The following is a 20,498-nucleotide window of genomic DNA, read 5'->3' as shown; positions in this document are numbered from 1 at the left end:
TGTCATGGCAGGTGTTGAAAGATGGTGGGCGCTGGTCGGGAGCGTGGTCTGAGGTCTTCCATTCTAGACGCACCTCTCCGCCGAGCGTTGCTGGACAGTATGGCCACACCGCCGGGCCCTTCTTCGTCAACCGTGGTGCCCAGCAGGGGACGAGATAGGAAGAGAGGAGGTGGGGCACGTGGTCGTGGGAGAGGAGGTAGGGTGACTGCTACGGCGCCTTCCTCGCCGCCACCCCCAGCCGTTTCACCCGAGCATGTGACTGCTAGGGTGGACTCGTCCGAGGAGGAGGCTACACGGACTCCGGTCCACGAGCCTCTGGTCCACGGGTCTTGGGCCCATGAGCCTCGGGTCGACTGGCCTTCGGCCCACGAGAGTTCGGCCCACGTGACCCCGGAGGAGCACACGTCCGGATAGGGTACCTGGCCGGATCAGCCCGAGGAGCCGAGTGGCCATGCTGATGATGGCGGGGAGCCGACTGATCTTGAGGAGGAGGGGGGCACCGTCTACCAGCGTGGTGCTACACGGCTCCCGTCCGGATGGGGTAAGTGCATTTAATATTTTTGTACCTTGTGCATTCACGTTTTTTCAAATAACTAATGCGTTGGCCTTGTCATGCTGCAGGGGTTGGGACCACCATCATAGTGTCCGCCGGCCCAACTCCGTCCTTGGAGTTCTTTGCCGGCAAAACTTCCCGGGGTTTGTCACGTTGCCTGGTGAGGGTCGGCTTCCAGAGCTTGGATTGAGCTGGGAGCACTACGTGGCTGCCCCGGCCCCGCCGGATGAGATTATCGACGGTGTCGTGTGCAACACGAGGGCAGACATGGTGATCAGAAAGTTCTGGGTAATTTCTCCTTTACACATTTAAAAATATTCAACTAGCTAGTACTAATTGTACTAATCAATATTGTCTCATTTGATTGCAGACATTCTACAGGTGTGAGGAGGGATACGAGGAGGACGCGACACATGTTATCGAGAACGTCTGCAAGCGCCTACTCCAGAACTTACGACACGAGGCTCGGGTGCAGGCTGTTCGAGACTACTACGCCTTGCGTGGTATCAAGAAGACCAAGCCGGCGTGCCGCGATAAGTTCCTGAGTAAGGAGCAGTACATGAAGGTAATTCTTAAGGCCTTCTCTACTTAAGTTCCTTCATTTAGTAATTCTTAGCCGTAGCGCTCAAGTTTCTATTTGCTAACTTAGGCGCCTCCGAGATGGTGTGCGGATCGGATGGATTGTTGGGAGGTGTTGGTCGATGAGTGGTGCTCACAACGATGGCTAGCCCTCCACAACGAGGCCAAGGACAAACGTGCCCAAATGGAAGGTGTGCCACACCATCAAGGCAGCTCCAACTTATATCAGTTCGGGCGCAACTGGGTATGTGGTTTGCTTCATGATTCATGCAATTCATTCATCATGCTAGCTTGAGCCCTTTAATTACTAATTTTCATTGTTTCTCTCTTTCAGGCACGCTACAATAAGGCGGATAAGGTGCCAGAGGTACCAGTCATCCCCATGCCTCCGCCCATTCCGACCACCAGTCACCACCACGCTCCACTCCTCCTCGCCTTATCTCTCATCTTTCATTTTTTCGATGACATTCTCGAGATACCAGTTTTTCGATAAAATTCTCGAGATATCATTAGTTTTTACACATGGGATTACTCCTGCATGGGTCAATCACAATAGGTGTTTTGTAAAAAAAATGCATATTGATGTTCCGTGCAATGCACGAGAATCTTGCTTGTAATTATATAATGCAAATCATGAGAAGGAAGTGACATTTTTTTGACACAACCACGTTAACATGGCCACGTAAATCACTAGCTAAAGTAAATACCAGTATACTTATATCCCGATGCAAAAGGTTGAGTACATGTCCGAAGAGTAGAGTCGCACACACGCACTCTGTCTCTCAGAATCTCTCTCATGCACACACTAGTTATGTGACGCCCACTTAAGCAGAGACGTATGTTACAATTTGTGCACCCGCGGGTACACGTGATGCTGCGCATTTATTTAAGCCGGAAGGCGAACCCAAACAGTAGCTGCATTCATTCCCCTCCCGCCGCCTCTTCTCTGGTCGCCGTTGCCCGGTAGCCATGTGCCAGCCGAAGGTAACAACATACGCCATACTCCCGCCGGAGCGGCGCTTTAATATGGAAATTTTAGTGGTCATGCATGCATCTTTTTGTGCTAGAACTCATATATAAGGGTTGACCGGTCACTTCCCGCGGACTTGCGCGGGCGGTGGAAGAGGAAGGAGAAGGGAAGCGGGCTGTGGAGTAACATTTTTTACCACAATTTCTTAGGAAACTGAGTGCAATAATTGAGTGGTTTTGCAAACTACCAGTACTACACCTGAAACGGTTCAAAACCTATACTCCCTTGCCAGCGCGCGCTTCCCGTGTGAAACGGTCAGCGTCGCCCTGGAGCGTCAGTGCCGCATTAATGCTCGGCCAGAGCGGAGGCGACCTCTCACTGGCGCCGACTTTGAAGTGGCGCGACAGCCGAGAGAGCGCCGCTTCCCGGTGCACGCGACTGCTCCGCATCGAGACTGGCCATAGGCCCTGTTTGGATCCATGGGTTAGAGTTAGTTTGAGCTAGTTGGGGTTCAAATAGCCCTAAAGTATCCAAGCATGAGGGTTTAAATTGGAGCAAGTTGAACCAAACCCACCAAAAAAAAAACTATCCCACCCAAGAGGTGCTAACTGGAGACAGTTCTCATTGGGACCACTGAAAAATCACTTTTCTCTCTCCATGAAGTGCATTTATAGTCAATCTAACTGAGGGAGTCCTGGATTAGGGGGTGTCCGGATAGCCGGACTATACCTTTGGTCGGACTCTTGGACTATGAAGATACAAGATTGAAGACTTTGTCCCGTGTCCGGATAGGACTTTGCTTGGCGTGGAAGGCAAGCTTGGCGATACGGATATGTAGATCTCCTACCATTGTAACCGACTCTGTGTAACCCTAGCCCTCTCCGATGTCTATATAAACCGGAGGGTTTTAGTCCGTAGGACGAAGAACAATCATACCATAGGCTAGCTTCTAGGGTTTAGCCTCCTTGATCTCGTGGTAGATCTACTCTTGTACTACCCATATCATCAATATTAATCAAGTAGGAGTAGGGTTTTACCTCCATCGAGAGGGCCCAAACCTGGGTAAAAACATTGTGTCCCTTGTCTCCTGTTTCCATCTGCCTAGACGCACAGTTTGTGACCCCCTACCCGAGATCCGCCGGTTTTGACACCGACATTGGTGCTTTCATTGAGAGTTCCTCTGTGTCGTCACTTTTAGGCCCGATGGCTCCTCCAATCATCAACAGCGATGCGGTCCAGGGTGAGACTTTCCTCCCCAGACAGATCTTCATATTCGGCGGCTTTGCACTGCGGGCCAATTCGCTTGGTCATCTGGAGCAGATCGAGAGCTATGCCCCTGGCCATCAGGTCAGATTTGGAAGTTTAAACTACACGGCTGACATCCGCGGGGACTTGATCTTTGATGGATTCGAGCCACAGCCGAGCACGCCGCACTGTCACGATGGGCATGATCTAGCTCTGCTACCGAACAGTGCCCTGGAGGCCACACCCGCTTCAGCTCTGATCCTTAATTAGGAGCCAACTGCGCCGATCGAGGATGGGTGGTTGGACACCGCCTCAGGGGCTGCAATGTCTACGGCAATTGAGCCGAACACCTGCCCTGTCCTCTATGAGGCTCATGACTCCAACGAGCCGGACTCCCCTCCGGACTCCGTGCCCTCCGTGCCCCTGCCGATCGAATCCGATTGGGCGCCGATCATGGAGTTCACCGCCGCGGACAACTTTCATCACTCGCCCTTCGGCGATATTCTGAAGTCACTAAAATCTCTCTCTTTATCAGGAGAACCCTGGCCAGACTACGGTCAGCAAGGTTGCGATACGGACGACGAAGAAATTCAAAACCCACCCACCACCCACTTTGTAGCCACTGTCGATGATTTAACCGACATGCTCGACTTCGACTCCGAAGACATCGACGGTATGGACACCGATGCAGGAGACGATCAAGAACCAGCGCCTATAGGGCACTGGAAATCCACCTCGTCCTATGACATATACATGGTGGACACCCCAAAAGAAGGAGATGGCGATGGAACAGCGGAGGATGACCCCTCCAAGAAACAGCCTAAGCGCCGGCGTCAGCGGCACCGCTCTAAATCCCGCCAAAGCAAAAATGGTGATTCTGGCACGGGAGATAATAATACTCCGGACAGTGCCGAAGAAAACCCCCTCCAGCAAGATTTAGCATAGGAGGATGGAGAAGCTAGCCCTCATGAGAGAGCGGCAGACAGAGAGGTCGAGGACGATAATTATATGCCTCCCTCCGAAGACGAGGCAAGCCTCGACGACGACGAATTCATCGTGCCGGAGGATCCCATTGAACAAGAGCGTTTCAAACGCAGGCTTATGACCACGGCAAGCAGCCTCAAGAAAAAACAGCAACAGCTTAGAGCTGATCAAGATTTGCTAGCCGACAGATGGATTGAAGTCCTTGCGACCGAAGAGTATGAACTTGAACGCCCCTCCCAGAGCTACCCAAAGCGCAGGTTGCTACCCTGATTAGAGGAGGAAGCACCTAAACCTACATCACCAGCGCAGGATACGACCGACCGGCCACCTCATGGCCGCGACAGAGAGGCCTCTCGGCCCTCCACTCAAGCCGCACCCCGGCGCCGCTCAAAACATACAAATGCACGGGAAAATGCGCCAGACCTGCAAGGTATATTGGAGGACAAGGCAAGGCAAACAAGATCGATCTATGAATCGCGCGGGCGCCCAACGGCACGTGACGGTGATCGTCACTCCGGGTATAATAAATCCGGCCGGGCCGAACACAATAGACAAAGCTCGTTTGAGCTGCGTCGTGATATAGCCCAATACAGAGGCGCCGCACACCCACTATGCTTCACAGATGAAGTAATGGATCATCAAATCCCTAAGGGTTTCAAACCCCTGAACATCGAATCATACGATGGCACAACAGATCCTGCGGTATGGATTGAGGATTACCTCCTTCATATCCACATGGCCCGCGGCGATGATCTACACGCCATCAAATACCTCCCACTCAAACTTAAAGGACCAGCTCAGCATTGGCTTAACAACTTGCCAGCAGAGTCAATCGGTTGTTTGGAGGACCTGGAAGCAGCATTCCTCGACAATTTCCAGGGCACTTATGTGCGACCACCAGACGCCGATGACCTAAGCCACATAATTCAGCAGCCAGAGGAATCGGCCAGGCAATTCTGGACACGGTTCCTAACAAAGAAAAATCAAATCGTCGATTGTCCGGACGCAGAGGCCATAGCAGCCTTCAAGCATAATATCCGTGACGAGTGGCTTGCCCGGCACCTTGGACAGGAAAAGCCGAAATCTATGGCAGCACTCACGACGCTCATGACCCGCTTTTGCGCGGGAGAAGACAGCTGGCTAGCTCATAGCAATAACTTGACCAAGAACCCTCGTAATTCGGATACCAAGGACAACAGTGGCAGGTCGCATCAGAACAAGCAAAAACGCTGCATTAACAGCGACAATGTTGAGGACACAGCAGTTAACGTCGGATTCAGAGGCTATAAATCCGGTCAGCGGAAAAAGCCATTCAAAAGAAATACTCAGGCCCGTCCAGTTTGGACCAAATACTCGACCGCTTGTGCCAGATACATGGCACCCCCGAAAAGCCAGCCAATCCCACCAACAGGGATTGTTGGGTGTTCAAGAAGGCAGGCAAGTTAAATGCCGAAAATAAAGACAAGGGGTTGCATAGCGATGACGAGGAGGAGCCCCGGCCGCCAAACAACAGTGGACAGAAGGGTTTTCCCCACAAGTGCGGATGGTGAACATGATATATGCAACCCACATCCCCAAGAGGGAGCAGAAGCACGCGTTATGGGGCGTATACGCGATGGAGCCAGTCGCCCCAAGGTTCAACCCATGGTCCTCCTGCCCGATCACCTTTGATCGAAGGGACCACCCCACTAGCATCCATCATGGCGGATTCGCCGCATTGGTTCTAGACCCAATTATTGACGGATTTCATCTCACTCGAGTCCTTATGGACGGTGGCAGCAGCCTGAACCTGCTTTACCAGGATACAGTGCAGAAAATGGGCATAGATCCCTCGAGGATTAAGCCCACTAAAACGACCTTTAAAGGCGTAATACCAGGTGTAGAGGCCAACTGTACAGGCTCAATTACACTTCAAGTGGTCTTCGGATCTCCGGATAATTTCCGAAGCGAGGAGTTAATCTTCGACATAGTCCCGTTCCGCAGTGGCTATCACGCACTGCTCGGGCGAACCACTTTCGCCAAGTTCAATGCGGTTCCGCACTACGCATACCTTAAGCTCAAGATGCCAGGCCCTCGAGGAGTAATTACGGTCAACGGAAACACCGAACGCTCCCTCCGAACGGTGGAGCACACGGTGGCCCTCGCAGCGGAAATACAAAGCAGCCTCTCAAGGCAATTCTCCAGTCCGGCCATTAAACGTCTGGACACCGTCAAGCGCGCCCGAAGTAACCTACAACAAGACCACCTGGCATGTTCCGAGCAGGTGTAGCAATGCGGCCCCAACCCCAGCCCTCGCGAAAATGCGAAACCAGTGCTTCACGTACATAACTACGCTCTCGAAATACCATGGGCACAGGGGGAGGGGCACCATCACGGCACGCCCGAAACACGGCTTAAACCGCACTAGGGCTGACAGTTTTTTTTATTTTCTCTTACTTTCAGGACTCCATTCTTCGGAAGCCCTGTCTGGCAGTACAACTGCCACACAAACGATGCAAGAACCAGGGGAGCAGACAAGCCACGTCGCATTACAGAATTCCCAGGTGGTCTCTATCACGAGCAGTATACCTGTTTCGCATACCATTCCGCAGCCTGCCCCTGGAACGAACATGTTAAATAGTCCAACCTTTTGCTTATCGCGTTATTTGTATCGTTCTGCCTTGATCGCAGCACTTTTAATAAACAATGCATAGCTTCTGTCTATTTTTGCATTACTTTTTTTACAAATATATGTTCATTAAACGACATGTTGCAACCGTACACTTTGGTACGGCCAATACGCTAGGGGCTTCAGTACCCCTCAATATGGTGTGATAAGTCCGAACACTTTAACAAGTGCGGCACCCCGAACTTATAGCACTATATGCATCGGCTCCGAATCATGTCTTGGGTCAATAGTTGGGTTTGCCCGGCTCCTATGTTTTGGTGCCTTACGTTCCGCTATATCGGCTAAGGTAGCACTAGGAGAACTACTGCGATTGTGCCCCAGCTGGGCTGAGCACCTGAGTAGAGAAAGCTAAAACTGACTGTCATGATGAAACGAGAGTTGGTCACTGTTCGAGAGGTTTTTTGAGTCCCTAAAGACTTATGCCACTTAGAGCGAGGAGTCGGCTTTGTCCGGCCAAAGGCGTGGATAGCGCCCCGAACTCGGTCTTCCGAATACGAGGGACTTCGCCGAAATTTAAAATTATAGAATTCTATGGCTAAGTAAGACTGTTCAAGCATTATAGTCCGATTGCCTTGTTCGTTGTGTTGAGCGCCTCCCTTGAAGGACCCAAAGATGGGAAAAAGAGCGCTCAGGTTTATCCTGAACACCCCAGCACTAGTGGCATGGGGGCAGAAGTCGACGACTCGCCATCTCTCAAATTTGATAAACAGCCGCACAGAAGGTAATATTTTAAATTCAACAAGCATTGCTTAGCGCATATGAACAAGTTTTCAGCGCACAGGACAAAATGAGCGAGTTTATTCAAAAATTACATCCCTGGAAAATTCATACGCCATTAGGCGGGCACCCTTCAGAACGCCCTCATAATACATCTTGGGCTTGCGATGCTCTTTCCCCGGCGGCGGCCCGTCCTTCACAAGCTTCTCAGCATCCAACTTGCCCCAGTGCACCTTAGGGCGGGCAAGGGCCCTACAGGCACCTTCGATGCAGACGGAGCAAGACGGAGCGCTTGATGACTTTGAGCCTTGGACAGGCCTCCACCAGCCACCGCACCAGTCCGAAGTAGCTCCCAGGCAGAGCCTCTCCAGTCCATAGCCGAACTATGAGGCCTTTCATGGCCTGTTCGGCCACCTTGTGGAGCTCGACCAGTTGCTTTAGCTGGTCGCTCAAGGGCACAGGGTGTCCGCCCTCAGCATACTAAGACCAGAACACCTTCTCCGTTGAGCTGCCCTCTTCGGCCCGGTAGAATGCACCGGCATCAAACACACTACGGGGCAAATCTGCGAATGCTGCTGGAGAGCTCCGGATTCGGGTAAGTAACAAGTAACTCACTTTTACATGTTTGCTTTGCATAAAGAATGCCTTACCCGCCGCTACCTTTTTCATCGCATCAACCTCCTGGAGGGACTTCCGGGACTCGGCCTTGGCAGACTTGGCACTTTTAATAGCCGCCGCAAGCTCGGACGCTCGCGTCCTTGAGTCAAGCTCCAAACCCTCATGTTTTTTCATGAGAGCCTGGAGCTCTTGCCGTACCTCGCCAACTTGGGCCTGATACCTCTCCCGCTCGGTGCGCTCCGTGGCCATCCTCTTCTTGGCCTCGGACAGCGCTAGCTTAAGGGTCACCACCTCAGACGTGGCCCCTACAATAGCCATGTTAATCCTGTCATTTTTTGCAATTGCACCTTTTATATATTTCAATAAGGTATCTTTTACCTTCCTTCTCCTCGAGCTGCCGCCTGGCAAGGCCGAGCTCTTGCTCGGACCGCTCTAGGTCCTGCTTCAGTGTGCCCACCTCCGTAGTCAGTGCGACGGTCATTAGCAGTGAAGCCTGCATACACATATTGACTCATTTTTGTTAGACTCCTGCGAATTTTATTAGATCCTCTATTCGGCTTTTCTTTCCTAACGCCAAACAGAGCATCAGGGGCTACTGTCTATGCGGTAATATTTTTACATATTCTTTACTTACCTCGAAGCCTATTAGAAGGCTGGCACAAGCTTCAGTCAACCCGCTCTTGGCGGACTGAACCTTCTGGATCACTGCACTCATAATAGTGCGGTGCTCCTCGTTGATGGAGGCGCCGTTAAGCACCTCCAGCAGATTGTCCGGTGCCTCCGGTTGGATGGGGGCCACTGGCTCGGTAGGCTTGCTCCTCTTGGAAGGAGGCTGCCTACCGGAGTCCAGAACCGTTGAAGGTTCCGGCACGGAGTCCGGCTCAAAGACAGACTCGGAGCCCTTGGGGGATCTATCCCCCTTACTCCTGGAATCTGGGAGGTCGCCTTGCGGCGCCTCTAGGATCACCTCCTCCTGACTTGGAACCTGTTGGGACAACACTTCGGCGTCGTCCATAGGGAGGGGGAGGTAGCCGTCGGAAGTGAATTCACATCCGATGAATCCAGGGAGCCGCTCGACGACTTGTCGAGCCCAGCCTTGGGCGGACTGCATAATCATATTCGACATAAGGAAAGGCTGTGCCATAAAGGAATACTATGAATTGCTCTGCTATCCAGATACTTACGATTTCCCCGGACGCTTGGCCCTGTGCGGCCACTCCTCTTTGCCGCCGTCAGCGTCGGTGGAGTAGTCCGGAGGAAGGGTTTTCCCCTTCTTTTCCCCTTCGGCCTCCCCAGTTGCGGCGGCCTTCCTTTTCTTTCCTCCCCCCGCTGGAGGGGGAGAGGCTTCTTCTTCGTCCTCCTCGTCTTCCCAGGAGGAGTGCATCTCGGATTCGTCGGATGATGAATCCGACACCTCCAGGCGCCGGGCACTCTTTCGAGTCCCTGTGGCCTTCTTCTTGGCCTTCTTCTCCGGCACCACATAGGGTGTCGGAGCCAGCAGCTTCGCCAAGCAAGCATTGGCTGGGTCTTCGGGCAAAGGAGCCGGACAGTTGATCTGCCCGGACTTCACCTGCCAATCCCGTCAAACGTAAGGGAGCTTAGACCCCGCATAGAGTCAAACTATGAAAAACTAATACCCTATAAAGCTGAAAATAGCTTACCGCACTAGCGTGACGCTGCGTGCTGAATCCGCGATCCTCGGAAACGGATGCGGGAGCCTCGGCGCCTTTGAATAGCGCCTTCCAGTCATCTTCGTACGTCATGTCGAAGAGCCTGCTCAGAGTTCGGTGCTGCGCCGGGTCGAACTCCCACAGGTTGAATGCCCGTTGTTGACACAGGAGGATCCGGTGGATGAGCATGACCTGGATTACGTTGACAAGCTTGAGCTGCTTGTTCACTAGGGTTTGGATGCATGTTTGCATTCCAGTCACCTCTCCTTTGTTGCCCCACGACAGGCCCGTCTCTTTCCAGGACGTGAGCCGCGTAGGGGGTCCGGATCGGAACTCGGGGGCTGCGACCCATTCAGAGTCGTGCGGCTCGGTGATGTAAAACCACCCCGATTGCCACCCCTTCAGGGTCTCCACAAAGGAGCCCTCGAGCCAAAGGAAGTTGGGCATCTTGCCCGCCATGGCACCTCCGCACTCCGCCTGGGTGACGCGCACCACCTTTGGCTTGACATTGAAAGTCTTGAGCCATAGGCCGAAATGGGGGCGGATGCAGAGGAAAGCCTCGCACACGACGATGAATGTCGAGATGTTGAGGATGAAGTTCGGGGCCAGATCGTGGAAATCCAGGCCACAGTAGAACATGAGCCCCCGGACGAATGGCTGGAGAGGAAAGCCCAGTCCGCGGAGGAAGTGGGGAAGGAACACTACCCTCTCATGGGGCCTTGGGGTGGGGAGGAGCTGCCCCTCTTCGGGAAGCCGGTGCACGATGTCGTTAGACAAGTATCCGGCCTTCCTAAGTTTTTTGATGTGTCCCTCCGTGACGGAGGAGACCATCCACTTGCCTCCCGCTCCGGACATGGCTGTAGTAGGTCGAGGTGGGAAGCGCGGACTTGGGCGTTGGAGCTCCAGTGCGCGGAGAATGGATAGGCAAAGGAGGAAGAAGGCGTAGGTGAAAAGGTGGATCCTTATCCCCTTATATGGGCGGATGCGGCTATGCGTCCCCACCAGCCTGATAAAACTCGCTTATCTCCCAAGCATTGCAATCAATGGCGCGGTTGGGTTACCCACATCCGTATTGATGAGAATCCTGTGAAATGAGGGGACACGATCTCTGCTTTGACAAGACGTGCCAAGGAAACCGCCTCCCGAAACGTGCTGAGGTGGAGCAGTAAAAACGATTCAAATAAAGGCTTGGCCGTGGTGTGGTGTCACGCTACGGAATACGTCAGCAGATTAGATTTGTGTAAATATTATTCTCTCTATGGCAATATATGGAAACTTATTTTGCAGAGCCGGACACTATCCTGATGTTCAAAATCTTCTATGAAGTACTTGGAGGAGGAACCCGCCTTGCAATGCCGAAGACAATCTGCACACCAGACTCGTCGTCATTGAAGCCTGGTTCAAGGGCTACTGAGGGAGTCCTGGATTAGGGGTTTCCCGGATACCCGGACTATACCTTCAGCCGGACTCCCGGACTATGAATATACAAGATTGAAGACTTCGTCCCGTGTCCTGAAGGGACTTTCCTTGGCGTGGAAGGCAAGCTGGGCGGTGCGGATATGTAGATCTCCTACCATTGTAACCGACTCTGTGTAACCCTAACCCTCTCCGGTGTCTATATAAACCGGAGGGTTTTAGTCCGTAGGACACAAGAACAACAATCATACCATAGGCTAGCTTCTAGGGTTTAGCCTCCTTGATCTTGTGGTAGATCTACTCTTGTACTACCCATATCATCAATATTAATCAAGAAGGAGTAGGGTTTTACCTCCATCGAGAGGGCCCGAACCTGGGTAAAAACATCATGTCCCTTGTCTCCTGTTACCATCCGCCTAGACGCACAGTTCGGGACCCCCTACCCAAGATCCGCCGGTTTTGACAACGACACCCTCCGTGACGGAGGAGACCATCCACTTGCCTCCCGCTCCGGACATGGCTGGAGAAGGTTGAGGTAGGTAGTGCGGACTTGGGCGCTGGAGCTCGAGTGCGCGAAAATGGATGAGCAAAGGAGGAAGAAGGCGTGGATGAAAAAGGTGGATCCTTATCCCCTTATATGGGCGGGCGCGACTATGCATCCCCACCAGCCTGGTAAAACTCGCTTATCTCCCAAGCGCCGTAATCAATGGCGCGGTTGGGTTAACCATGCCCGTATTGATGAGAATCCCAGAATAAGGGGACACGATCTCTGCTTTGACAAGACGTGCCAAGGAAACCGCCTCGCGAAACACGCTGAGGTGGGGCAGTAAAAACGATTTGAATAAAGGCTTGGCCATGGTGTGATGACACGCTATGGAATACGTCAGCAGATTAGATTTGTGTGAATATTACTCTCTCTATGGCAATATGTGGAATTTATTTTGCAGAGCCAGACACTATCCTTGTGTTCAGAATCTTCTACGAAGTACTTGGAGGAGGAATCCGCCTTGCAATGCCGGAGACAATATGAGCGTCGGACTCATCGTCATTGAAGCCTAGTTCAGGGGCTACTGAGGGAGTCCTGGATTAGGGGGTGTCCGGATAGCCGGACTATACCTTTGGCCGGACTCTTGGACTATGAAGATACAAGATTGAAGACTTTGTCCCGTGTCCGGATAGGACTTTCCTTGGCGTGGAAGGCAAGCTTGGCGATACGGATATGTAGATCTCCTACCATTGTAACCGACTCTGTGTAACCCTAGCCCTCTCCGGTGTCTATATAAACCAGAGGGTTTTAGTCCGTAGGACGAAGAACAATCATACCATAGGCTAGCTTCTAGGGTTTAGCCTCCTTGATCTCGTGGTAGTTCTACTCTTGTACTACCCATATCATCAATATTAATCAAGTAGGAGTGGGGTTTTACCTCCATAGAGAGGGCCCGAACCTGGGTAAAAACATCGTGTCCCTTGTCTCCTGTTACCATCCGCCTAGACGCATAGTTCGGGACCCCCTACCCGAGATCCGCCGGTTTTGACACCGACACTAACCCTGTCACCCAAACACCTCTTTGGCTACAGTTAGTTCAGGGTTAGTCATGAGTTAGTCTAACCTCTAGCTAAGTTAGAGTATCAAACGAGAGCAATATAGGACATGCAAGTTGCTTAAAGCATACAGGCAAATTCGTACGTGAAAGGATTTTTTTCTTTTTGAAAACGGAACATGAAAGGATTTTTTTTAGAATGCTCTTGGCATGTCGCTAACATGTGATAGTTAACCGACCTCAATAGACGGCAGAAACGCCAGCCCACCGCACTTTGATAGAGACGAGGAGGGAGAAGCGATACAGGCTGCTGGATTACTAGAGATAGGTGTCGCACGGAAGCCAAGAAATATGGTGATAGCGTGGGTTAGCCACGTACTAGTATGATGTAACTACACTGGGCTGTCGTGTTTCATACTCTTCCAGTCCACTGTGGAGATTATAGGTTAATTTTATATCGCTGAATAATATTAAATATCATGAGTGCAGATGCTCCACCACGAGGTTCCTTGCTCCTTCTCGGTCGTCCGGAATCTATGTTCTTCCACTCTATTTTTTTACGTTAGCTTTGTTCATCCTTTTGCCAACACGTGAGACATCTAGCATCAAGGTGCACGTGTTATGCAAGGATCATTCCATCTATATGAAGAACACGTGGGACTGGAACTACGAGACGGACATGTACCCAGGAGTGGACGTACGAACCTGAGTAATGTAGCGCAGTAAGTGAAGTAGAAAGGCACAAATGGTATGAACATGCGTGGCATATAGGGTGTGTTTGGTTGCGTTCTCGTCTCAGCATAGTTGTTCCCTCTTCATGCATGCTCAACTCAACACCCCTCTTCATGCATGCTCTCTTCATGCATGCTTCTAGTGTATTTGTGCTAAACTAGTGTGGACTCATGCACCCTCCATACACTCTACCAAACACCCAAAAGTAGGTCGAGAAGGGAATACTTGGGCGGCATTTGTCTCTTACTACGTACTACCACTAAATGTTGTACGTGCGATGCATGGTGATGTTATGGAGTACGTGCCTAAGTACTCTACTACTACTATATTAGTTGGAGGCACATATTAACTTTTATATTTGTTTACGTGTATGCCCCGAGACCTTCCAACTAGACGTGTCTTTCTCTCCAGGTCGCACTTTGTATCATTCATACCACTAAGTACTACTACGTGTGGTCTCCGACCCAGAAGTGGAAGAAGTGGAGACGCTCTACCACGCTGTTTTTTACGCTCGGCTCTACCACGCTGTTCATGTCCCACTCCTTTCGCTGACGTGTGGGACATCCAGCACGTGCCGTGTTTGGCACCCTTCGTCGTAAGAGTTGAAACGCTAGCATTCATCAGAAATAAAAAATAATTATAAATCGGTAGTGATACTATTTTTTTTGCGAACCAATCAGCAGTGATACTATACCACGCAGTTTCCTTGCTCCTCGATATCGGAAAGAATACTTCCGTTCGCCAACATGTGGGACATCGACTATCCTGGTCCACATGCCATGCACACAGAACTCCAAGGGAGAGTCACCCAGGTCGTCGCGCCGCAGTAACAATGACTAATGAGCCGTCAAATCACAGGCCCACTTCCCACTTTGAAGTTGCTCGGACGAAGGAACCATCATGACTTCGTTGAATTCTGCTTCTTGTAGAAAACTACTGTACCAGCAGTACTGCTAGCTACAGTAGTTACTCCAACAGAGGCCTCCTTTCGTTCATAGGATAGGAATATGAAAATCATAGGAAGTGAGATGACATGCATCTCAATTCCTATAGAGAAAGAGATGTCATTTGATGCTTAGGATAGGAATTTTTCCATTTAGTCTAGGCTAATGTACTGGTAATTTGCTCTAAAAACTATAGTAGTAACTAGTAGTATTGGTACATGCTCGTACTTAGACACAGACACACACACACTAACTACTAGTACTACTACTTCTCACATGCTGGCCAGATGCCGTCGTTCTCCTTCCCGGCTTTGTCGGCAACACCCCACCGTGCTTGGATCTCTGCCGACCTCTCCGCAGCAGTGTGTGCATCCTTTTCTTTCTTGCGGCGGCGGGCCTCTCTTTTCTTGAGTGCTTTCTAACTTTTCCGCTCCCTCTATGCGGCTTTGGCCGCCTCTTGCTCTACCGCCCATTCGGCCTTGGCATCTTCAAATTCCTCCCACATAGTTGTGAGGTCGCGAGCGGTGATGAACTCGGCACGGCTGGATGCCATCAGTTCATTACCATTTTGTGTGCGGTCGTGGGCGGCGAGGAACTCGGCGCTGCAGGATACCATCGCTGCCTTACCGGTTAGTGTGCGGTGCGGTGGCATGAACAATGCTTGGTGAGAGCTCTGGGGTGGAGTGGCCGGACAACCGTATAGTGCATTGGTTTGTCAAGAGCTCAAGGACAGAAGACGAAGCAAATTTGGATTCCCCTTCAATCCTGGTCATTTATTACCGAGTAAAATGCATTGGCGGTCATCGAACTTGTCTTGATAGCTCACTTTGATCATTGTATACGAGATATGGTGAGTATACAGTCACTGGCTCAGCGTATAGCTCCGTATTTGTCTAGTTGACCAGTCAAACAGTCCGCATGCGCCTCATCAGCTCGTGTTCTTTATCTATCTACGCGGGCCTACCTGTCAATGGAGAAAGAAATACTGTAAAAACCAAAATTATGCATATGTGGGGAATCAAACCACGGACTCGTCGCTGCAACGCACCCTCGTCAGCCAAATGAAAATGAAATACTTCGCGTCAGACACTCACACTCACGCTGTCAAAGCATGCTAATGCATGCACATTGCCCTCTAAATCAAAGTCCTGCTCATGGCGGAACGCAAACGGCGAGCCCATCACCTGCGCGCCTCGGCGGTGCCTGACATTACTGTTTAGACGTTTGATGGAGGCCTACGCGAACGTCGAGCATGTATTCACCTGGCTCAACACCAACGGTCATACTCGGACCGCCTTGCTCATGTATATCGTCCATCACAACGACAATCTATAAAACAGCCTAAGCTAGAGAGGGTACTATGGTAGTATGGTACGGAGTGTGTACTATCGTGAGCGACCGATCTTTGTGCCACTGCACACTGAAACCCCTTCCATCGCTAGCGTGCGCTTCCCGCCTGAAACGGTCACCGTCTCTCCAGAATGTCAATGCCGCATTCACCGGACTTAACTGCAGGTGCAATTGGTGTGTCACTGACATGCGGGCCAGATGCCCATTGGGTCCACATGTCAGTAACTCAAACGCATCTATAGTTAAGTCACTGAAGTAGCGTCCGCATTCACGCCCGACGAACCTACTCCGGCGTCAGTTGTCCATCCGTCTGTCGCGGCTCATTGTCATTCGCCCTCTATATTAACTTGAGCCCCAGCTCCCAGCCATAGCCAAAGACCCACACTTATTCTCCTCCGGTCCCTTCCTTCTGTCGGCACCACTTCAACAATGGCCTCCTGGTGCTCCGAAGCTCTCTTGGACATACTGTCGCAGGAGCAGACGAGGGACATCGGCAGCTCCGCTCCGGGCGCGCTCCAAAGCTCTCTTCGATGTACTGTCGCAGGAGCAAACGAAGGAGATCGCCGACACCCCCCCCGGCTGCTCTCCACCGCCACGACCACGAAGCCGGCGCATGTGTGCGGGCGCAGCCGGCAGCGAGGAAGAGTAGTACATGGTAGGTCACCACTGCTCTGGTCCCGGGAAGGGCACCGCTACTCCACTCAGTCGACGCCAAGCTTGGTGGGGTAAACATCAGCGACCGATTAGCCACTTGACGGCAACATGGAGGCGGAAATCTTCAGAACCTTGTGCTCCGGAGGAGGAGGTTATCGAGGCGGATGAGGAGGAGGCAAAGGCAATGGTCGGCTTTCTCGGGTTCATGGTCGGACATGGTGGTCGGGCGCCGGCGATCATTTAGATTAGGTTTACAGTAGGTTTTAGTACAGTTTGTGCGAAATATGTAATGGATTTCGTCCAGTTTGTAGGAAAAGTTTTCGAAATGTAATGAATTTCATCCGGTTAATTTGAAATTTGCTTTGTTTGCACGAATTTCGTCCAGTTAGTTCATATAGTTGTCGAAAGGTATGCGGCAGCATCGGATGGCATCCTTCAGTGTCCTCGGACAGATGCCGGACCGCTTCCGGAGCCCGCTCTCACCACCCTAGCCCCTCAAGACGCCAGCTGCCCGCTTGCATGCATGCATAGCAAGTAGTACTCCTTATGTGGAGGAGAGAGAGAGGCATTGACAAAGTCAAGGAGTGGGCTCTGCAAAAGCCCGTCTCTACACGTGCTCGTAGGTATAAAAAATAATTCTAAAAAGGCATAAAAAACAATTGTGTCTTAAAAAAAGAAAGCTAAAAAAACATTTGAGAGGAAATAGATAGAGAGAAAGTGAGAAAAAGCTGTAACCTGGGCATTACATGAGGAAGGAGGGAGTGGTGCACATGCCAAGTTCACTGGGTTGTCGTGTTTCACACTCCTCCATCGTAACAGTGGAGACAATAGTTTTCATCAAAAATAAACAATGAATACTCGTTGCTCGTCCTCTATATCGGAAAGAATACTTTCATTTGCCAACATGTGGGACGTCGACCATCTTGGTCCACCTGCCATGCACAAAATTATCCTAGTCTACCCCAGTCGTATTGCAGGCCCAACCTTTCCCACTGTAAGTTGTTCGGACGAAGGAACCATCATGACTTTGTTAAATTCCGCTTCTTCAAGAGAACTTACTATACCCGCAATACTGCTACCACACGCGAAGACTGGACGGCACTGTACCATGTCATATCACTGAAACCCACTAGGCCAAACTAGCCCGCCTAGGTCATCTATTTTGGAACAGAGGGAGTACGTCTCTGCACTGCTATGATTTTGTGTTGCATGTTCTCTGTACTTTTGCTACGATTTTCCTACCCTATGTACCAAATGAGGCCTGAATGTATGTCGACTATTGTCTGATTGATCGCTAAGCCTACAATTTTAGGAGCTAGGGCTATTGGTCGATCGACGAGGGATAAGTATAAGTGTACCACGAGCTCATCAGCCCCAACGTTTCTCTTCAGTGAGTGTTTTGCAAGTACTATAGCTCACACAGTAGCTAGCCCTGTTCATATGATAAACAGTTCAAACTTACATCTAAGCATGCCATATATTACATCAAAAGCTGGTGAGGATACATCTATTTCCATAACTTGAAGAGGGTTCACATGATTCATCGCATGATTCACTATCAAACAAAAGTAGCAAGATCCGCCAACACAAGACAGTGCACTAGCCCTAAGATGGTTTGATAACACGCATCGTTCTGGTAATTAAACATAGGGCAATGCAAACTACCCTGAAGGATTAGCGCGACCAACTATTTCTTGTCATCGATCTCTTGGGCAATGACCACAGCACGGACAGCGGCATGGGAATCGATTTCTGGGGCGATGTCCACAGGACTGACCGCGACATCGGAATCGATCTCTGGGGTGATGTCCACAGGATGGACAGCGGCATCGGAATCGATCTCTGGGGCGATGCCAACAGGACGGGCCACGACATCGGAATCATCAAGGATGTCCACCGGCACCTGCACAACCCTAACATATTAGCAAGCACATTGCAAATAATCAAAAACCACAACTATGGTAATAAGCCATTATTTTTTACCTTGTGCATCTCACCGGGGGATCTCATCCCTCCAGGGGCCATCTCCACGTCCTCGATGGGGGCCATCACCTTGCCAGGGGAATACTTCTTCTCAACGGCGACTATCTCCTCAAACTCGGTCTTGAGCCTCACATAGGTGGCAATCAGAGTTCCTGGGGTAGGCACGGTGGGGCCCTTGCTGTTCTTCCAACTTTCTTTGAGGAGTTCGACCGCCAACGTCCTCAACTCTTTGGCCAGTGCTTGTTTCTTGGAGTTCTTCGTCTCCATGGGTTGGCCCGCCAACATGGTCAACTCGTTGCTCGGTGCTCGCTTCCTGGAGATCACTGTCTCCAGTGGGTTATCCGCCGGCAACTCTTTGCCTAGTGCTCCAGGATCCATCAATGAACTGACAAACAAAAAGCAATCGAAAGGAAACCACAATCGCAATGAAAACGGGAAAAGAATAGGATGTGAGAATTGGTCGGTGCTTCACAAAAAGAAAATTCTTGGAATGAAAATATAGCAGCATAACTGATTCGCCCACCTTTCCTTCGTCGGTACAAAAGAAAAATGGCAGAAGTGAGTAGCCTGGAGTGAGTTTTTCTTCAAGAAAGGGAAGAAAGGGCTTGAACGAGTGTTCCAGTGAAATGATGGTTGCTTCGTCCAGTCCAACTTGGAGGCCACCTTACCACTGCTGGTAAAGGTGTGGGTTTTGTGATATGACGGGTCATGATGGCCACACCGGGGTGAGAGGTGAGTCTCGACTGTAGCACCTCGCTGTGATTTGGTGGATGGCACGTGGGCCCGGATGCTTTGAAATGTCCTGCATGTAGATAGAGCGGCTAATCATATAGGAGTGCTCAATGTTGTGCACCGCGACCAAGGCGGAGAGGAAAATGAGAGAACTACATAATTAATGCATGAGTTTAATTAGGGTAGTTTTGCAAAGTACGAGATACATTCCTCCAATCACAAAATGCCTTGGTTCATGAGATTTGAGATTTGAGCCCTATAAACCGGAAGGGAGGGAGTACTGCACATGGTTTAGTCTAGTCACTTGTTGAAATCTCTAGAAAGGCAAATACTCCTTTCCGGTTTACAGGGCTATACTACTCCCTCCGTCTAGGTGTGTAAGTCATCTTACGAAAACCAAATAGTCCCAAAACACTTAGGCGCGGTGCATTAATTTCTACATTGTTTCTTGTTTCTTAACATATCAACCAATAAGAGATGAGAGGTGTGCATGCTTTTAATGACTTGCAATGGCTAGTTCATTGCATGAAATGCTATTAATTAGCAAATAAACATTGGTGACCCCAGGAGGAAACGGTGCTAAGCGCGTGGACCTATGCAGAATGAGTATCAACCAATGGATAATGGAGTTTAATTGTTAAACTGTAGCAATTTTGTCTCATGCAAGAGCCTGGCTAGTACTCCAAGGAAGCGCGCCACGTGAGCGTTCGCAACTGCCACATTCGGTTGCGCTTGGCTGTTCGCCTCTTCGAGAAGACAAACAATGATGTTACTCCTACTTCTACAGTATCGAATCCACTGCTGCATGCCCGTCCACCTCGTGCGGGAGGGATAGCGTGTAGCGAAAGCTTCTACTTACTGCTCCTGCCTTTGCGTCTATGACAGGTGGGCCCAACAGGTGGTTCGCCCTCCTGTCATGCAGCCAAAGGCAGGTGTAGTTAAGGCACCGAAGCTCAGTCCGCGAGGGAGAGGGCGTTGTAGTAATCAAATTTCTCGGTCTTGTACGAGTTGACGCGACACATCAAAGCACTGCACTCGATATAAGTCTTTTTACACATTTCAAATGGGCTACTTCGTATGTAGGAGTAGACATATTCTGCTTCGTATGTAGTCACTTGTTGCAATCTCTAAAAAGACTTATA

Source organism: Triticum dicoccoides, chromosome 2A (assembly GCF_002162155.2).
Source record: "Triticum dicoccoides isolate Atlit2015 ecotype Zavitan chromosome 2A, WEW_v2.0, whole genome shotgun sequence".
Lineage (NCBI taxonomy): Eukaryota > Viridiplantae > Streptophyta > Magnoliopsida > Poales > Poaceae > Triticum > Triticum dicoccoides.
The sequence above is the reverse complement of the archived record's forward strand: the minus strand, read 5'-3'. Positions refer to the sequence as shown.